The following is a 19,690-nucleotide window of genomic DNA, read 5'->3' as shown; positions in this document are numbered from 1 at the left end:
TTTTCTTTTTGAGACCAAGTCTCTCTCTGTCGCCCAGGCTGGAGTGTGCAGTGGCATGATCTCGGCTCACTGCAAGCTCTGTCTCCTGGGTTCACACCATTCTCCTCCCTCAGCCTCCCAAGTACCTGGGAGTATGGGTGCCCACCACCATGCCCGGATAATTTTTTGTATTTTTAGTAGAGACAGGATTTCACCGTGTTAGCCAGGATGGTCTCTATGTCCTAACCTCGTGATCCACCTGCCTTGGCCTCCCAAACTACTGGGATTACAGACATAAGCCACCGCATCCGACCACGCAGTCTTATATTCTAATTAAAGCCACACACACCCTATCATAGGCTTGTGATGAGGGGAACTTGGAAAGAAAGGAAGATAATAGCTTTTGTTCTCTTGACTCCTCCCCCTTCTTGGCCTCTTCCTCCTCCCTTCTTCCTCCTTTTTTCCTTTCCCCTCCCCCCTCCTACTTTTCTTGTTCTTGTTCTTCCTCTTCCTCCTTCTTTCTTTTTTTAACAGCTTAAAACACCACACATTTCCTCTCTCACAATCTCTGCAGGTCAGAAGTCTGGGCATGGCTTAGCTGAGTCCTCAGCAAGGCTGCAATCAAAATGTTGGCCCTGACTTGCTTCTCTTTGGGAGGCTCCATTGGCAATGGGTCCATTTCCAAAGTTACTTAGGTTATGGCAGAATTTATTTTCTTGTGCTTGTAAAACTGAGCGCTGCAGCTTCCTGACAGCTCACTCTCGGCTCCTAAAGTTCACCCACAGCCTCTTGTCGTATGACCCTCTTCATAAGCTTTTTTTTTTTTTTTTTTTTTTTTTTTTGTGACAGAGTCTTGTTCAGTTGCCCAGGCTGTTGGAGTGCAGTGGCACGATCTCGGCTCACTGCAACCTCTGCCTCCCAGTTTCAAGAGATTCTCCTGCCTCAGCCTCCTGAGTAGCTGGAATGACAGGTACACGCCACCATGCCTGGCTAATTTTTGTATTTTTTGTAGTAGAGATGGGGTTTCGCCGTGTTGGTCAAGCTGGTCTCAAACTCCTGACCTCAGATGATCCACCCACCTTGGCCTCCCAAAGTGCTGGGATTACAGGTGTGAGCCACCGTGCCTGGCCCATAAACTTTCTTTCAACAAAAGCTTGCTTCTTCAAAGCCAGCAAGGGAGAGTGAGTCTACTAGCAAGATAGTGTCTTATATAAGTGATATAACCACAGTCATGACATTCCATCATGTTGTCATATTCTTTTGTTTAGAAGCAAGTCAGAGGTCCCATCCATACTCAAGGGGAGGGGATTATACAAAGACAAGATTCTCAGGAGTTGGCCATCACAGGGGCCACATTAAAGCCTGGTTGACACACAAGCTAACTCAGTCATGCCATTTTTAGTTCAGTCTCTTGTTAAATCTTCAGTCAAATTCAGATGTCTTCTCCTTCCATTCTCCTGGGAGTTTTAGATACATGGTGGTATGAATTGAGTTCTGTCCCCCCAAAATTCGTATGTTGAATTCTTAACATGCAATAGCTCAGAATGTGACTTTCTTTGGAGATAGTTTCTTTAAATAGGTAATCAATTTAAAATGTCATAAGGGTGCAGCGTAATCCAGTATGACTGGCGTCCTCACAAAAGGAAAATTTAGAGACAGACATGCACATGGGGAAAACATCATGTGAAAAATGAAGGCAGAGATCAGGGGTTATATTTTTAAAAGACAATAAGTATCAAAGATTGATAGAATATCATAGTAGCTAAGAAAGTGGCATGGGACAGATTCTCTCCCACAGCTCTCAAAAGGAACCAACCCTGCTGACACCTTGATCTCAAATTTCTAGGCTCCAGAACTGTGAGACAATAAATCTCTTGTTTAAGCCACTCAGTCTATGGTGCTTTGCTATCACCACCCTAGAAAATGAATGCACATGGTACTGGGAGAAGGAATCTGGGGCCATGTGACTTCTTTGGACTCCTCTGAGCTCTAGGCTTCTGTCTTGTCTGTGGATGGTATCCCCTGTGCTGTATCTACTGCTAATGTGTTAGGGCCCATCATGTTCCTTTGAATGTGGATGATCCACATGCTGTCTATTAACTAGGTCTCCACGTGTTGTCGAGAAAGCTTCTTTCATCCTCTAGACCTCTCTGCCTCTTCAAGCATGGAAAGTAATTGGATCAAATGTCCTCTTTAGAATGATCCCCCTGGCAAAGGCAGAGAATAGGTCATATGACAGCCAGACTAGAGCCAGGACAGATGGACTTTTGTGACCTCTATACCCACTTAGGGGATGCCACAACCAGGTCCAAAGTGAGCCTGAGGCTAAGACCAAATTGGTCTTTGTGCCACCTTTATCTCCTTGTCAGAAAAGCTCTTCCTTCTTCTCTCCCACCCTTCCATCTACCAGTACTTACTACTTACTAAATATCTGTTTCATTCCAAGAATAACAGATAGTAGAACCTGTGGGACTCCAGGGAAATCCCTAGGCCCCTGAAATAGAAGCTTATAGTTAATAGCTTTCTGAGTGTCTTGTTACTGATTGGCTGAGAGTTAGATAAGCTAGAGCTTGAGTGAAGGGCTTTTATCCTTTTCCTCCAGAACATCTTATAATAGGGAATCAGCCAGCCTGTCTGTCCCAAGGCCTTTGCTCTTGCTGCTCTCTCCATCTGAAATGTGGTTTCTCTGGATCTTTGTGTGGCTGGCTCCTTCTTACTCTCCAGGTCCTAGCTTCTATGTAACCTCCACAGAAGTGGTCTTTCTGATGAAAACAAGACCCTCCTCCTGATATTCTCTATCATACCTCCCTGTTTATTTCTTTCAAAACCCCTTCCTCAATATTAACTACCATTTATTAATCACTAATTCATTACTAATTATTAATATTAATTTATTTTTGCTGATTGTTCTTATTGCCTTTCTCTTATTCTAAAATTCAAGTTCCATGCAAGTTCCACTACCTATATTAATCTTGGAATAAAACAAATATTTAGTAAGTACTGGTAGATGGAAGGGAGGAAGAGAAGGAAGAGCTATTCTGACGAAAAGAAAGATGGCACAAAGATCCACTTGGTCTTAGCCTCAGACTCATCTTTAACCTGGTTGTGGTGTCCCCTAATCACAAAAGTCCATCTGACCCTTCCCTAGTCTGGCTGTCATATGACTTATCCCCCATGCCCACTGGGAGTATCTTTCTAAAGAGGAAATCTGATCAAGCTACCTCCCTAACTAAAATCCTTTAGTGACTTTCCAGCATGGCATGTGACATAGCTTGGATTCTTGTCCCCATCCAAATCTCATTATAAAATGCAATCCCCAGTATTGGAGGTGGAGCCTTGTGAGAGCACCATCCCCTTGGTGCTCTCCTCTCAAGAGTGAGTGAGATCTCACAAGATCCGGTTGTTTTTAAAGTGTGTGGCACCTCCACCCATCCTTGCTCCTGCTTTCACCATGTGACGTGCCTGCTCCCCCTTTGCATTCCACCACGACTGTAAATTTCCTGAGGCCTCCTCAGAAGCCAAGCAGATCTTAGCACCATGCTTCCTGTAAACCATACAGAACCGTGATCCGATTAAGCATCTTTTCTTTATAAATCATCCAGTCCCAGGCATTTCTTTATAGTAATGCCAGAACGAACTAACACAACATGGAAGGCTCTTGATGACCTAGTATATTACTTTCCTGTGGCGACTGAAATTAATTATCACAAACTTGATGGCTTAAAACACACAAATTTACTTATTCGCCTGCAGATCAGGCATCAGAAGTCCAAAATGAGTCCTCTGGGGCAAAAACCCCAGTGTCAACAGGGCTGTGATACTTCTGAAGACTGCAGGGAGAATCCGTTTTCCAGCTTTTCTCATCTACAGAGGCCACCTGTATTCCGTATCCCACAACTCCCAGCCCCTTCCTCTATCTTTGAAGTGAATTATTTCATTCCCTCTTTCTATCATGACAATGCCTTCTCTCACATTGACCCTCTTGCCTTCTTCTTATAAGATTCCTTGTGATTACACTGGGTCCACCTGCATAATCAAGGCTAATCTCTCCATCTGGAGATTGTAACATAATCACATTTACAAAGTCCCTTTGGCCATTGAAGTAACATATTTATATGTTTTCATTATTAGGATGTGGGACACTTTTGTCGAGCACAGGGATTGTTCAGCCTACCTTTTTTTCTTCACTTTTTGCCACCACTCTCAGCCTGTGGTCTCAATCGCCAGCCTTTGCACTTGCTACCCCCACTGTCTAGGTAGTTCATACCAGTCCCTCAAGACTAGCCTCAGGCATTGCCTCTTCTGGGAAGACATCCTCTTACAGGCCAGGAAATGACTCATGCGTGCATTCCTAATAGCACCTCACTTGTTTATATTGTCACCACACTGATTCGTAGTTATATGGTTTGTCTGACTCTTGTGGGGGCTTGTAAGCATTCTGGCGCAGAGAACTATGACTTACTGGGGCTTACGTCTCTTGCTCAACACAGTACCTAAAATTTAGTAGGCATTCCCTCATAAACATTGAATAAATGAATCAAAGAATGAATAAACATTTAGGAAATGATGTTGTATTAGTCAACTTCTTTCCTCATCACTGTTAAAGATAAAAGAATGCCAAGCCAGGTTGTTCAGAAAGAAGCAAGCACCACATCCCTGAGAGAGGAGCACATCTGGGCAGCCGGGTGTGAGAAGTCGGTTGCATTCCCCATACACGGTTGCCTTTGCAGCTGTACTCTTAACCACTGTAACCACAGAAGTGGGGAAACAATAGGCTGGGGTGAAGTGAAAAGAAAATTTTCCAAAGCTTCATTTATCTAATAAATATAGATATTTAATTTTGTTTTTTCAGTTATTTAGTTTATTTTAGATTCATATGAAAGTCTACCCTAATTTCTGAATTGTAATGGTTTGTGGCATTTGTGTGGGCATTTGTGTGTAGCTTGCAATGAAACAGCTGTTCAGACAAAGAAATTGTGATGTATAAAACCTATTGGGTCCAAGGAAGACATTCATGCTCCTCAAGACTCGGGTAAAAGCAGTGAAGCAAACAACATACAAAGCTCCTGAGGATTGAAAAATAAGGCTTAGATACTGAATTGTGCTGAAACACTTGAGTTCATCTGGAGGGCCTCTCAACGGTGAATTATTAGAACTAATTTCCCTTTACCCTAAGTGAAGATTTTTCATCAAGAAGAGGTGGAGAACTTATAGAGACTGAAAAGGACCCTCTTTTTTATGACAAATTAGTTTCTGCAAAGTATGAACTGTACTAGTCATGAAACAAAAATGCAGAATAACCAGAAAACATTTTACTCTTAAGCTTATCCACTGATAGATTGAAATATTACTTTTAGAGCCTAATAAATCATTAATTTAATTAGAGCTTCAGTAAATGCTATAGTATCAGACTGATAAACCTGTTTGTTACATAATTATAAACTTTCATGAATTTAAGTGTGAAGTTGCCAGTGTAGAATTAAAAGCTTTATTTTCAATTAAAGCTTAATTTTTTTTTTTTTTTTTTTTTTTTTTTTTTTTTTTTTTTTTTTTTTGGAGACGGAGTCTCGCTCTGTCGCCCAGCCTGGAGTGCAGTGGCCGGATCTCAGTTCACTGCAAGCTCCGCCTCCCGGGTTTATGCCATTCTCCTGGCTCAGCCTCCCGAGTAGCTGGGACTATAGGCGCCCGCCACCTCCCCAGGCTAGTTTTTTGTGTTTTTTAGTAGAGACAGGGTTTCACCGTGTTAGCCAGGATGGTCTCGATCTCCTGACCTCGTGATCCGCCCGTCTCGGCCTCCCAAAGTGCTAGGATTACAGGCTTGAGCCACCGCGCCCGGCCAAGCTTAATTTTTTTAAAGTTTTATTTTCTCAAGTAAAGAAATGCTATCGACACTTCATTTAACATGGTTCTAGAAATTCTAAGAAATACAATTAAACAAGAAAACAAAGTAAAAAGCGTAAATATTGAATAGGAGAAAATTAAATCGTCATTATTGGCAGATAAAATTATTTTACATATGGAAAACACAAGGGAATCAAGACACTACAAGACACAGATACTTTATTAAGGTCTCTGCTTACAATATTTTCATGTTTATTTATTTATTTAAATCCTTATTGAATCTTTACAATTATTATTTGCTTGCACCCCAAATTCAAAAAAGGTAGACGTGTAATGTACCAAGTTGAAGATGCCACTTTCTAATCACACTCTTCAGGAATAATCGTATTTAATAACTGACATTTAGGCTTCCAGATGCTCTTCTGTGCATACACTATTATTCTAAATATCATGCAGAGAAATAAATGTTGGAGAATAGCCTGCACAATTCCAGAGAAGAAAAGAATTGTGAATCGACTAACCATACACGTGGTTTTAAAATTTGTTTCAGCAGGAATTCACAGAACAATCAACGGCATAAAATAGAGAATCTGTCAGTCCAGATCTATGTAATTACAAAAAATTCATCCATTTCTAATCAATAGGGTTAAAGTGGACTATTTAGCAAATAAGATTGGAATAACACACTAACCATTTGCAAGCAAAGAAGAAAGGTAACTGACTTATTATTTCAAAACAAATTCCTTATAACTCAATTATATAAATAAATTTTAAAATAAAAACAAATGCTAGAAGACATGGATGACTCATTTCATATTTTTTGGATGTAAAAAGCATTTCTAGATAAAACATAAAAAAGCCATAAAAGTAAAAGAGTGATATGTATGACTAGATAAACTTTAGAATGCTGGTAATTTCTTTGCTTAATTTTAAAAAGTCATGACCAAAAGAAAGATAAAAATAAACTGGAGAAAGACAGTAACACTACGACAAGCAAACTTCTGTTATCCTTATAAGACCCCAGAGTCTTACAAGTCAGCAAGCAAAAGATGAAGAGTCCAAGAGGGAAATGAACACAGCACATTAACAGAAGGCTCACAGAAGAAATAAAACAAACTTTAAAAGTAGGAAAATGTGCTCAATCTCATTCAGAATAAACAATGCTGATAAAATGAATGAGATAAATGCTTTGCCCATTAAATTGTGAAAATTATAAAGATCACTAAATTTCAATGCTGAGAAGGGTATAGGAAAATAGGCTTTCTTATATACTGTTAATAGAAATGTAAATTAGTACATTTAAGAGGACAATTTGGAAATATATAACAAAAATTGTAATGTATATACCTAGAAATTCTATGTATAAAATATCTATATATTACTTCTCATAACTAAGAAGAATTGTAGATCTAAAAAAACTGTAGTATATTCATACTATGGAATACTAACAAAACCATTAAAAAATTATTTTAATGTAAAAAAATACATTTCCTTCTTAGACTCTTCATCTTTTGCTTCCTGACTTATAAGACTCTGAGTTTTAAGGATAACAGAACTTTGCTTGTCATAATATTACTATCTTTTTCCAGTGTATTTTTATCTTTTCTTTTTCTTGTGACTTTTTAAAATTTAGTAAAGAAATTACCAGCATTCTAAAACTAGCATGGTAGTGCTACATATGCTGATAAAGAAAAATGTCTATGTTATTTTGTCAAAAGCTTCTAGGAAGAGAAAACTCTCCAAAAGTCTCCCTCTTTCTCTTACTCCTTCCCCTATCATTTCCATGAAAATTCTGAAATGTGCAGTGTATCTATCAGCTGTTGCTACATTGATGCTCAACAACAAATCACGCCAAAACTCAGAGGCTTTAAGCAATATTTATTTTCACAAATTGTGTGAGGGTTGAATGATCTAGATTGGGCTCTGCTGGGTGGTTCTATGGTACCATTATCCGCTAGGATGACTCAGGAATGTGAAACTTAAGGAAAGTTGGCTGGGTTCGGTTGGGAATGCCTCTGTTCCATAAGTTTCCCATCTTTCTCCTGAGACAAGCAGGCTAACCCAGCTGTCTCTTTTTACAGCAGGGACATAAGACGGCAAGCAGAAAAATGCAAGGCTGGCCTACCCATCAATTCCACTTCATTTTATTGGCAAAGAAGGTCATATGACCAAACCCAGAATCAAGGAGTGAAGAAATCTATTTCCCTTGGGTAGAAACCTCAAATCACATGGCAAAATAGGTGGATAGGGGAAGGAGTGAAGAGTCAAGCCATTAATGCAATATCCTACAGTCGTACATGAGGACAGCCTGGGTTACATTTACAGAAAGACACAAATGTCATCTCTTATTTGAGGAAGCTCTTCTTATCTCATCCATATTGCAGCAGACCACAGCCACATGCTTTCCATTACTTTGTGAAATAAGTTTTGTCTATATGCGTATTGAAAAACTTTAGGGAAGAAGAAGTATTTGGGTCATGCAAGGACTTCAATATTCATGGATATCTTAATCTAATAGCAAAAAATATAATCATTTCTTATTGAAATTGTTAACGTTAAAAGAATACTCCTCTCTTAAGCATGAAATGGGAGCTTTTCCCTTTAATATGATTGATCCAGTTGAAATCATATGCACATCTTTGTGCCAATAAGAGTCACTAGGAAAATGTCATGAACTTATTGGCTTGGGAATAGCTCACCTTTTCCAGGACTGAGAATGAGATGGGTACCTGGTCAAAATAGGCGTGACAAAGAAGGAAGAAATTAAGAATGTTGGAGAAGAAAACAAGAATGTCTACTATCAGAAGAAGGGGTTTTTTTTTTTTAATTAGAGAGAAAAAGAGGGAATATTAGAATGAGAATATGCTTAGAAAAAAGTTTGGAAGCCAGTGCTCCAAAATGTTTTCAGTGGTTATTGGGGAAAAGAATGGGATGGTAGTGGATGCATGAAAGTTGGAAACTTCCACTTATTTCTTTTGTCATTTTTTTTGAGGGGGGGAGTATATAGAGGTATATATATGTATACATACATATATACATACATACATATGTATACATATATACATACATACATATGTATACATATATACATACATATATATGAGTGTATACATATCTACATACATATGTATATATACATAGATACATATATGGGAATATACATACATATATACATGTATATATTATATAAAATAAAAGTATAAGTTATTTATTAATATAACTCTTATAATTAATATTCTCATTTTTTTCTGTAAAATCTAGACTATAATAACCTTGACTGCAAAATTTTCTATTCTAGAATCATAATCTGATTTGTCCCTTGTGAGATGGATAGTACAACAGTATATTTCAAGATTTCTTATCCTTCAGTGTTTTAAGTAATTAATAAATTTCATCACAGTTTATCAAGCACTTCTTATTATACAAATTGCAGTGACAACTGCTATGGAACAAGATGATACAACATGTTCCTACAAGTCACGTCTCTGCTTCTGCGCTTTATCTGCTAAACTGTCTTAGTGAAAAATCACACAATGCTGCCAAATGGGATCCATATAAATGTGTTTTCCTTTATTTGTGCTTGACAGCATTCTTTTCCAATGCCCTTGATGACTATTGTCAAATACACTCCATCTTTTACTTTAATTCCTCCAATGAACTTTGGCCTTTCTCATTCTCAGAAAATAAGTTTGCCTATACCTTGAAAAAATGTGGACCATAACTCATGTTTCCACTCTATTTCCTATCTCCATCTGCAAACTCCAAAACTGGGTAAATTCCTGCCTGCTATTCCACTAGTCTAAGAATAAGCTAACCCTTCATCTGTAGAAGACCAAACCAACCATTCATACCCTTAACTCTATCCGTCTCTCTTCCTCCAGAACCTTGCTTCATCAGTCATTTGATCTCTCTTATTTCTTTGCTTCTATAGTTCTGTTTATTGGCTTTTTACCTTCAAGGTTTTTCCATTCCATCCAGACCTAAACTTCAGAATCATGTCTGCTAGATTGAACGTCCATGAAGAAGTATGCTATATTTATGCATTCAAGGCTAGATCCCCAGTGCTTAAAGAAGTACTCACTGGTAGGACCTAATATTTGAGATATATATATATATATATATATATATATATATATTCAATGAATCCAACTGCCTATTGGATTTCTGACTTAGACCACAGATATCTCAAAACTGAGCTCTTCACCTACCCCACTGGCAGCTTTTCAAAGTTGCCATTTTCCAGGTGTGGTAGAGAAGTTCCCAAAATTCAGTGGACTTAAGGGACTCTGAAAAGAAGAACAACCTGTGTGAACTGAGGTTACATACTTCCCACTCCTTCTGCATTGGCTTTGCTTCATGTCCAAGAACAACAGCACAGACTTAAGTTGGAATCCCAAGAAAGACAGCCTACGTTTCTGCCAGCAAGCTTGAATGGGAGAAGACTGCAAAATTTGAATGTCAGAGAAAATAAAGTAGTATTTCTTATCTGACGATGGACTGTGATATAAAGATGCATATACACTCAACAAAAGAGGCACAGAAATGAAAGAGCAAGTCAATTTTGCTGAAACGTCAAGGTAAGCTTTGTAAAGGCTTTAACTTTTCAATAGGACCTTGAAATATGAGCCAGTTTAGCAAATAGTGACTTAGCTTGTTATTCTATTTCAGCCCCAGCTAGGTGTACTGCAATTCAGTCCTGGCACTCACCACCCAGAGTTAGCAACACTCTTACAAGTTAAAGAAAATAATACCCAACAAGACTATTATTACTTTAGAAACTTTCCTCTTACGTTGGGATTCCCCAGGCTATCTATACTTCATCTACATTAGTCAGTGTTCTGCAGAGAAGTAGAATCCAGAGTATGTGTGTAGTAGGGGAGAGAAAGAGATATTTATTTTAACAAATTGGCTCATGTGATTGTGAGGGCTGGCAAGTCTGAGATCTGTAGAGCAAGTCGGCCAGCTGGAAATTCAGGTAAGAGCTAATGTTGCAGTTTTGAGTCCAAATTCTGCAGAGCATGCCAGGCAAGCTGGAAACTCTGGTGGGGTTTCTATATTGCAGTCTTGAATTTAGAACCAGTTAGTAAGAAGTACAGGTTCTTACAACCCCCTCATGTTCAGTAATTTGCTAGAACAACTCATAGAATTCAGGAAAATGCTATACTTAAAATTATGGCTTTATTTGAAGGATATAAAACAGGAAGATCAAACCAATAAAGAGACACATAAGTGAAGTTTAAGAAGCAATACATAGTGCTCTCCCCTCATGGAATCAAGGCATGTCACACTCCCAGCATGTCAATGTGTTCACCAACCAAGAAGTGACACTTAGCCTCAATGTTCATAGTTTTTATTACACTTTCATTGCATAGTTACAAATGATTAAAAGGTTGTCTATGTGACTGAACTCAATCTTCCACACTACTCCTCTCCCCAGAGGTTGGCTGGCCTAACCTTCTAACAACATGGTTATTATAACCTTCTAATAACATGGTTGGTCTTTCTGGTGACCAGCCACACATTCAAAACCTATCTAGGTGCTTACCTTGAGGCATCTCATTTGTATAAAAAAGACACTCTTATTACTAAAGAAATAAGAGAGTTTTAGAAGGTCTGCATCAGGAACTGAGGATGAAGACATGACAGATTGTTTATCACATCATTCTCATATAGCTGAAGCAAGAGAATGTAAAGAATGTCATGCAAAATTATATAGAAAGAAAGATCAGGGAAAATTATGGATGACATGAATGCCATACTAAGATGTCTGAATATTTTAATGAGGGTTAGGAGGCAATTGAATGTCCTCAGGAAATGAAATAATATGTGTAGACTTGAGGCTTAGGAAAAGTCATTCTGGAATTAGAGTGAGAGATGGATATAAAGGTATGACTCTAGTCAGGGAAAGTATACGGGGACTCTTTCTGTATTTGAGGTAAGATAAACTGAATCTGTACAATGGGAAGAGATAAAAAGCTTACTCAATAAAATGACATTAAAAAATGACTCTAGAAAATGACAGTAAATAAGAACAATCACTTCCACAGAGCTTATTTGGCTCCAGGTAAAATTCTAAAAACTTTTCATATATTAACTTTTTCAACCCTCATCCTATAAGGTAGTCACTATTATCTCCAGTTAACAGATAAAAAACTGAGACTTAAGAAGGCAAGTAATTTGCCCAAGGTCACACAAGAATCTAGGCAGACTGGCTTCAGCATCTCTACCCTTAACCATTAGGGAACAAAGGTCCTTGGGTTACAAGCCTGGGCAGTTCAAAGAGTAGTTCTTAGATACTCAGACCTAGAAGTATGCTGGGCATAAGTGGAAAATAGGATAGGGTTAGTAGAGAGAAAAGAATGATGACTTTTATTTTGGCTGTGCTAAATTTAAGTGAAACTGACCAACATATACAAATGTCTCTTGTCTGGGCTTCTACAACCAAGGAAAGTAAGCTCTTCCATGCTACATTTTTGGTAACCGATATTTAGTGTTAGATCTAATATCTTAATGATCTGATTTTTTACTCAACTTGATTCTAAATTTTTCCCTACAGTTTCCACCTTTAATTATATTCAACTTTAATGATCAGTTTACTATGTGTGGAAGCCTATGCCTCTAGTGCCTTATGAAATTCTATTGATTAGTTACTTTTTCCCACTACTATGGCAATGTGAAAGCATCTGATTTCTGCAGTCAGTTGAGTGGTGCTACATTAAGTTTACTCCAAATATTAATAACATGGAAATAACATGGCCCTAGAGAAACATTAAAATTATTGCCATAATTTGTATATGATAAATTAGAATAGAACTGTCTTAGTCTGTCCAGCTGCTATAATAAAATATCACAGGATGAGTGGTTTACAAACAATAGAAATTTATTTTTCACAATTTGGAGGCTGGAAAATCCGCGATCAAGGAATTGGTAGATTTGGTGTCTAGCAAAGGCCTGTTTCCTTCTTGACACTTTCTTGCTGTGTCCTCAACATGATGGAACAAGTTCCTTTGGGCATATTTTATAAAGGTACTAATCCTATTAATGAGGGCTCTGCCCTCATCACCTAATCACATCCTCAAAGGCCCCACCTCTTAATACTATAACCTTGGAGGTTAGGAGTTTATCATATTAAGTTTTGTGGGGAAACAAACATTTCAACCATAGCAAGAGGTATATAAAACCACCTAAGGAGACAAACATCACCCTTAGGCAGGCAAGACAGGCCAGATCCTGAGTTGTTACAGGTAGTTTGACAGGCATGAGTAGGGCAGGAGAGGACTGTCCTTCACCCAGTAGAAACATCAGGTGATAGTTTGGCAATTATCACGTTGCCTCTTTGAAAGTGATAAATCGAGAGCGGGCATCAGGGAGAGGTCATTTCCTGATGGTTTACACCCGTTGCTCTAAAGTGTTAATTGAATGCAGACACCAAGGAGAAGCAACGTCCTGGGCTTGCACAGTAAGAGACAAAATGGTGGAGTATGACATTCCAGGGGCACACCACCAGAAAAGGGAAGAAAGCCTCAGATGGTCATGCGTACAACTTCCTAAACACACTGTGCGTGCTCAGCTCCCAAGGGTAAGAAGGGCACTGTGTTTGTGGGCAGCCCATCCTAAGGGAAGACTCGTGGGAAAGAGGCCAGCCTGCAAAGTCCTAGGATCAAGGTTAAACACAGTACTTGACCTTTAGGTACCCACTTGGATCTCTTCCAAGTGAACTTTCCTTTCTTTCCTGTTCTAAAGACTTTCTAAATAAACTTCCACTCCTGCTCTGAAACTTGTCTTGGTCTCTTTTTCTGCCTTACGCCCCTCGGTTGAGTTCCACCTCCTAAGGAGGCAAGAACTGAAGTTGCTACAGACCCCTAAGGATTCGCCACAGGTGACTCGGATACCTTCCACTGGTAACATACTGATTTGATTAATATGTATAATCAATGAATCTAAAGTAAAGTGTCCCTCCCACAGGTAGTTACTCAGCTTTGGAATGTTGAAAAAGAAAGGTCAGGGAGGACATGTTTATTAGTCCCCTCTAGGAATTTCGTGAAAAGAGTGTTATGGTCTCACTGGCAAGATGAATGCATTAAACTGTCTGTCTAGTTTCATTAAATATTTAGTCTTCATACCCCTTGTTATGATTCCAATGACCAAAGAACCTCATAACTATAACTTGTCTTCCAAGAAGAGGTCTCCCTGTAGGACAAAAATGTTATCATTTACCATGTGAATAAATAACTTAGTCCTGACTTGTACAATAAGACATAGCTTCAACTCCCCCCAGAAAGCCTTTATGTGGACATAGGTAGAAAATTCCTAGGACCCATATTATAGAGGCAATAAAGGACGAGTTGCCTTTGTGTTGTAGCATAAATTTCAAGGCCTTCAATAAAGTCTTGAGGCCCAGGTGACAGGGTTTCTGATTGGAGAGTTGTTACTTTATATGGTTATATAAGTTATTTTCTTGGTTGCTAACACGGCTGAGGATGGAGAGACTTGTTTTTCACTCCTCCAAACTGACAAATATCTCACTCCACATGAACTACTGAGATCACCAAACATGAACTATAGGCAGTGAAGACTACTACTTCAAGTGGCAGAGATAGCTAGATGTTGACCAAAATAGTACTTTCTTTGCATAAAGTACATTTTCTCTGGCAAGAAGTTTTCCTGCAAGGACTATTTCTTAGCCACCCCTTCCCCGACCCCCACAGTTAGATGTAATCATGTGACTAGCTACCATCAAATGAAATTCAAGCATAAGTGACGTGTGTCACTTCCAGGTCAAAGCTTTTCAGAAAGCTTTTCAGCATTCTCAACTCCCTGTTCCTCCTCATTCACATGGACTCAGTTACTATAAGGTCCTAGAAAACAACAGAATCACAAGATGGAGAAAGCCTGGAACTGAAAACCACTGCACAGAGGTACTGTTTTATGAATGAAAAATAAATATATATTGTGTTTGAACTTTTATAAATTGAAATATTTATTTGTTATAGCCATAGCATTACTCTAACATACCATGAATATATCCTCTGTACTGCTTTGTAGTATCTGAGAATAAACTATTAAAAGCATCCCTGAACTGAGAGCTATGCTGTCATTCTCTCACATCCTCAATCCAGATGAAATTCTTTGATCTTATCAGCAAACGTGAGAAGTATATCCTCATTATAGTTGATCAGTGGCTTGGCATTCTAGTTTTTGCATAAATTGCTATGAGCTTGCTCAATGTAGGTCTTAAAGAGATGATCTACTCTTGGATGACTGACATATTCGAATCTTTGATGCTGGAAAACTGCAGGACTCCATCCTAGACTATGAGAAATTCTTCAACTGCAAATGTTATCTCTCATTTCCCTCCTACACATACCTGGGAGGTACTTTTTTTTTTTTTCTATTTCTTTCATAAGTTCCTAACTTTAAAGACAAAGGGATAGCCCAGCAGTCAAAAAGCACAAACTATTATGGCCAACCAAAGGTGGGCAAATAATAAGAAAAACACACTGGAAATATACACTGTTCCCCTCACTACTCAAAAGTGTTTTCTGAAGACCAAAGGCATCAACATCATAGAGAAGTTTGTTAGAGGTTGGCCGGGCATGGTGACTCACGTCTGTAATCCCAGCACTTTGAGAGGCAGAGGCAGGTGGATCACAAGGTCAGGAGATCGAGACTATCCTGGCTAACACGGTGAAACCCCATTTCTACTAAATATACAAAAAAAAAAAATTAGCCAGGCATGGTAGTGGGCACCTGTAGTCCCAGCTATTTGGGAGGCTGAGGCAGGAGAATGGTGTGAACCCAGGAGGCAGAGCTTGCAGTGAGTGGAGATCGCATCACTGCACTCCAGCCTGGGTGACAGAGCGAGACTACATCTCAAAAAAATAAAATAAAATAAATAAGTTTCTTAGAGGCAAAAGTTCAGTCCCCCACGCAGACTTCTAAAAAACAATGGGCAGGGTAACAAGACCCCCAGGTGATCTATGTGCTCATTAAAGCCTGAGAAGCACAGGTTTCCCCTTCCAACCCTTTTCCCATACTTCTACCCCTTTTCCAAGGTGAAGGGTTTATAGGTGTGTGCAATCCACTCAGAGCTGCTTTTGCTACCTAAGAAGCCATTAATGGAGGAGAGAAATCAGTCAAAAAAAACCTGACATCACCTGTCTGGCGAAGGAGCCTAAAAGTGGGTTCAAAAAGATGAATTCCCCAAAACAGGCTTAAAGTCCTCCTCTCCAATCTAACCTAAAGCTCCAAAAAGCCTCTGAAGTTTGCAATAGGCACTTCCTTTTTCCCTTGCACTCTTTTTCCTCCTAATAGGTTGACCCAGTAAGTGAGATCACTCCATGAAAGCCCAGCCTTCAACCAAGTGGGCCAGCTGAGCTCACCTTCGTTTTCCTACCAGAGGCACTTATGTCCCCTGTTTAAGCTCGTGTGGAAATTTGCATTAAAATCTGAAAATCAAAAAAGACTCATACATTTCAGAATAAAATAAATGTTCTTTTATTTGTATTCACCAAGATTAAAATAAATAAGTTCAGGACATTTTACACAGTTAGAGGTTCTTCTAATCCCTGTATTATCACCTTCTGCTATGGAGTTCCAAGACTGTAAAGTGAAAGTGTGAGGAAGCAGCTACATTTACACCTATAAGAGGAACATCTATAACAACAAGCAGATTGTTTTACCTGGGAGCCACTTCCCAATATCACTTCATGGTTTTCTTCCTTCCTTTCTCTCTCCTTCCTTTCTCCCTTCTTCCTTCCTTCATGACTTAAAAATATAATCTCAGACATTTATAAAAATGAACACATTCCAGATAATTAAGATGACCAAAGATCTATTTATTGCTTTTAAAATTCCAGATCTTTTAGGAAATTTAGTTTACACCTGATCCAAATCCATAGCTTGGAATTCTTTCAAACTCATTCCACTTTGGGAGTCCCTGATTTCCAAAAGAATTAATAGGCAAAAGTTATAATCTCCAAGATTTTGTCATCATCAAAATGAAATAGGCATCAGTGTCAACAGAAGCACTGACACCTGCATAATAATTCACAAAGTCTTCTTTTGAAACCTGAAGAAAAGAAAAAGGCAAGAAAAGAAAGAAGGAAATGGTGTCAAAATATGTGAGTCATGAAAGAGCATTTTACATTCTCCAAGATATCTTCTATTGAGTGTCATTTGCCACTGTCAATCAAGCAGGTTCGAGTTAGGCAAGGAGAGCCTGGCTTGCCTGTCCCTGCTGAGATGGCTCACTGAGATGGGACATGTGCAAGGGTAGCCAAAGATTCACCTGCTCACTGGCCACATACAGTTCCCTCATGGCCATCACTTTGTACATTAAGATAAGATTTCTAGATCTCTACTGTACTATCCAATATGGTAGCCACTGGCCGCATGTGGCTATTTAAATTTACACTGATTAAAATATACACATTTACCAATATATATTTTATAATATATGTTTTATGAATATATTCATAATATAGATTATAAAATATATTTTATATTAATATTAACATACTAATTAATATATTAATTAAATTATTTATTTAATGATTATCAAATTAATAATTATTTATTAAATTTAAATATTAGTATATTTTATAATTGATATTATGAACATATTTATATTTTATGAATGTATTCATATTTTATATTTTATGAATACATTCATAAAATGAATATGAATGTGAATGTATTCATAAAATATAATGAAAAATTCAGCTTCTCAGTTGCACTAGCCATATGTGGCTAGTGGCTGTCATATTGGAGAGCACAGATATAGAACAATTCCACCATTTTAGAAAGTTCTGTGGGACAGTAGTGCTCTAGAATGGACATTGTATAACCACTCTCATGACTATTAATAGCATTTTAGGGTGTAGAAATTTACAGCATAAATGAACAGATAAAAAGTGCTTTAGTGAAAGGGAGTCTACACAAAACACACAGGTAGGAATAGAACTAGAGAATGGGTACTCCCAGAATCCTTGTGCACCCAGAAGTACATGATGCCTGACATTCAGTGGCAGAGTACAGAGGTACTAGCCCTATAGGAGGCACTGGAAGGTCAACTCTACCCACTTCTCAATTTGGCCAGGATGCATGTTAACATTTTATGGTTGGACTTGTGCTTCTTATGCTGGGCAATGAAGTTAAGAGCAAAGATGCAAAGAGTAGGAATCAGCCTCTAAATTCCATCTCTCTCTCCTCCCTCTTAACCTCCCCAATTCCTTAATACCAGCATATACAGTCATACTATTCCTACAGTCCTAGAAGCACCACTCAAAGACTGGGCATTCTGGAAACTTGCTCGGTCTGCTAGATGGAAGTAGTTCATCCCTGCAAGAAAGTAATATTAACATCAAGTGTTCAAACTTTCATTCTTGGCTGTCAAAATAATAGTTTTATGAGTAATTATGTTTTGCTCTTTTAAGAACATGAGCGAGTGTGAACTCATGAGCGAATGTGAACAGGCCTGAATGATTTTCAAAGAAGAAATGTCATCACCTGTAACTGAAATATCACACAAATAACGTTTTTAAATGATCCAAAAGCACTGTCAAGGAAATATAATACTTTTAAAGAAGTATGATACGTTATGTGTTTGCTAATAAGAAGAAATATTTTTTGGAAACACTTTAAAACTGAAATACAAATCAAAACCACAATGACATACCACCTTACTGCTGCAAGAATGGCCATAATCAAAAAATGAAAAAAAAAAAATAGATGTTGGCGGGGATGCAGTGAAAGGGGCACATTTTTACACTGCTAGTGGGAATGTAAACTAGTACAATCACTATGGAAAACACTATGGAAATTCCTTAAAGAACTGAAAGTAGAATTACCATTTGATCCAGCAATCCCACTACTGGGTATCTACCCAGAGGAAAGAAGTCATTATACAAAAAAGACACATGCACACACATGTTTATAGCAGCACAATTCACAACTGCAAAAATATGGAACCAGCCCAAATGCCCATTGATTAATGAGTGGATAAAGGACACACACACACACACACACACACACACACACACACACACACCACAGAATACTATTCAGCCATAAAAGGGAATGAAATAATGGCATTCACAGCAACCTGGATGGAATTGGAGACCATTATTCCAAGTGAAGTAACTCAGGAATGGAAAACCAAACATCATATGTTCTCACTCATAAGTGGGAGCTAAGCTATGAGGATGCAAAGACATAAGAATGATACAGCGGACTTTGGGGACTCAGGGAAAAAGGTGGGAGGGAGGTGAAGGATAAAAGAGTACCAATTGGGTACAGTGTAGACTGCTCGGGTGATGAGTGCACCCAAATCTCACAAATCATAACTAAATAATCTACTCATGTAACCAAACGCCACCTGTTCCCTAAAGACCTATGGAAATAACAAAAGTAAAAAACAAATTTAAAAACAAAAACTGAAATACAGAACTAGATGTGTTTTGGGGGTTTTTGTTGTTGCTGTTTTGAGATGGAGTTTCACTCTTGTTGCCTAGGCTGAAGTGCAATGGCGCGATCTTGGCTCACTGCAATCTATGCCTCCTGGGTTCAATCCTGCCTCTCAGCCTCCCAAGTAGCTGGGATTACAGGGATGCACCAACACGTCCAGCTAATTTTGTATTTTTAGTAGAGATGGGGTTTCACTGATCAGGCTGGTCTTGAACTCCTGACCTCAAGTGATCCACCCACCTGGGCCTCCCAAAGTGGGGGGATTGTATGCACGCGCCACTGCGCGCAGCCAGATGTAGTCTTTTGTTGCAATAGTTGCTAATGCTTCAAACCTTAAATTGAAGAGATGATATTAAATTAGAACCAAGTTAATGGCAAAGTGCAGTCTGATAATGTAAAAAAA

This window comes from Macaca nemestrina, chromosome 6, assembly GCF_043159975.1.
Source record: "Macaca nemestrina isolate mMacNem1 chromosome 6, mMacNem.hap1, whole genome shotgun sequence".
Taxonomy (NCBI): domain Eukaryota; kingdom Metazoa; phylum Chordata; class Mammalia; order Primates; family Cercopithecidae; genus Macaca; species Macaca nemestrina.
This window is presented reverse-complemented; position numbering follows the sequence as displayed.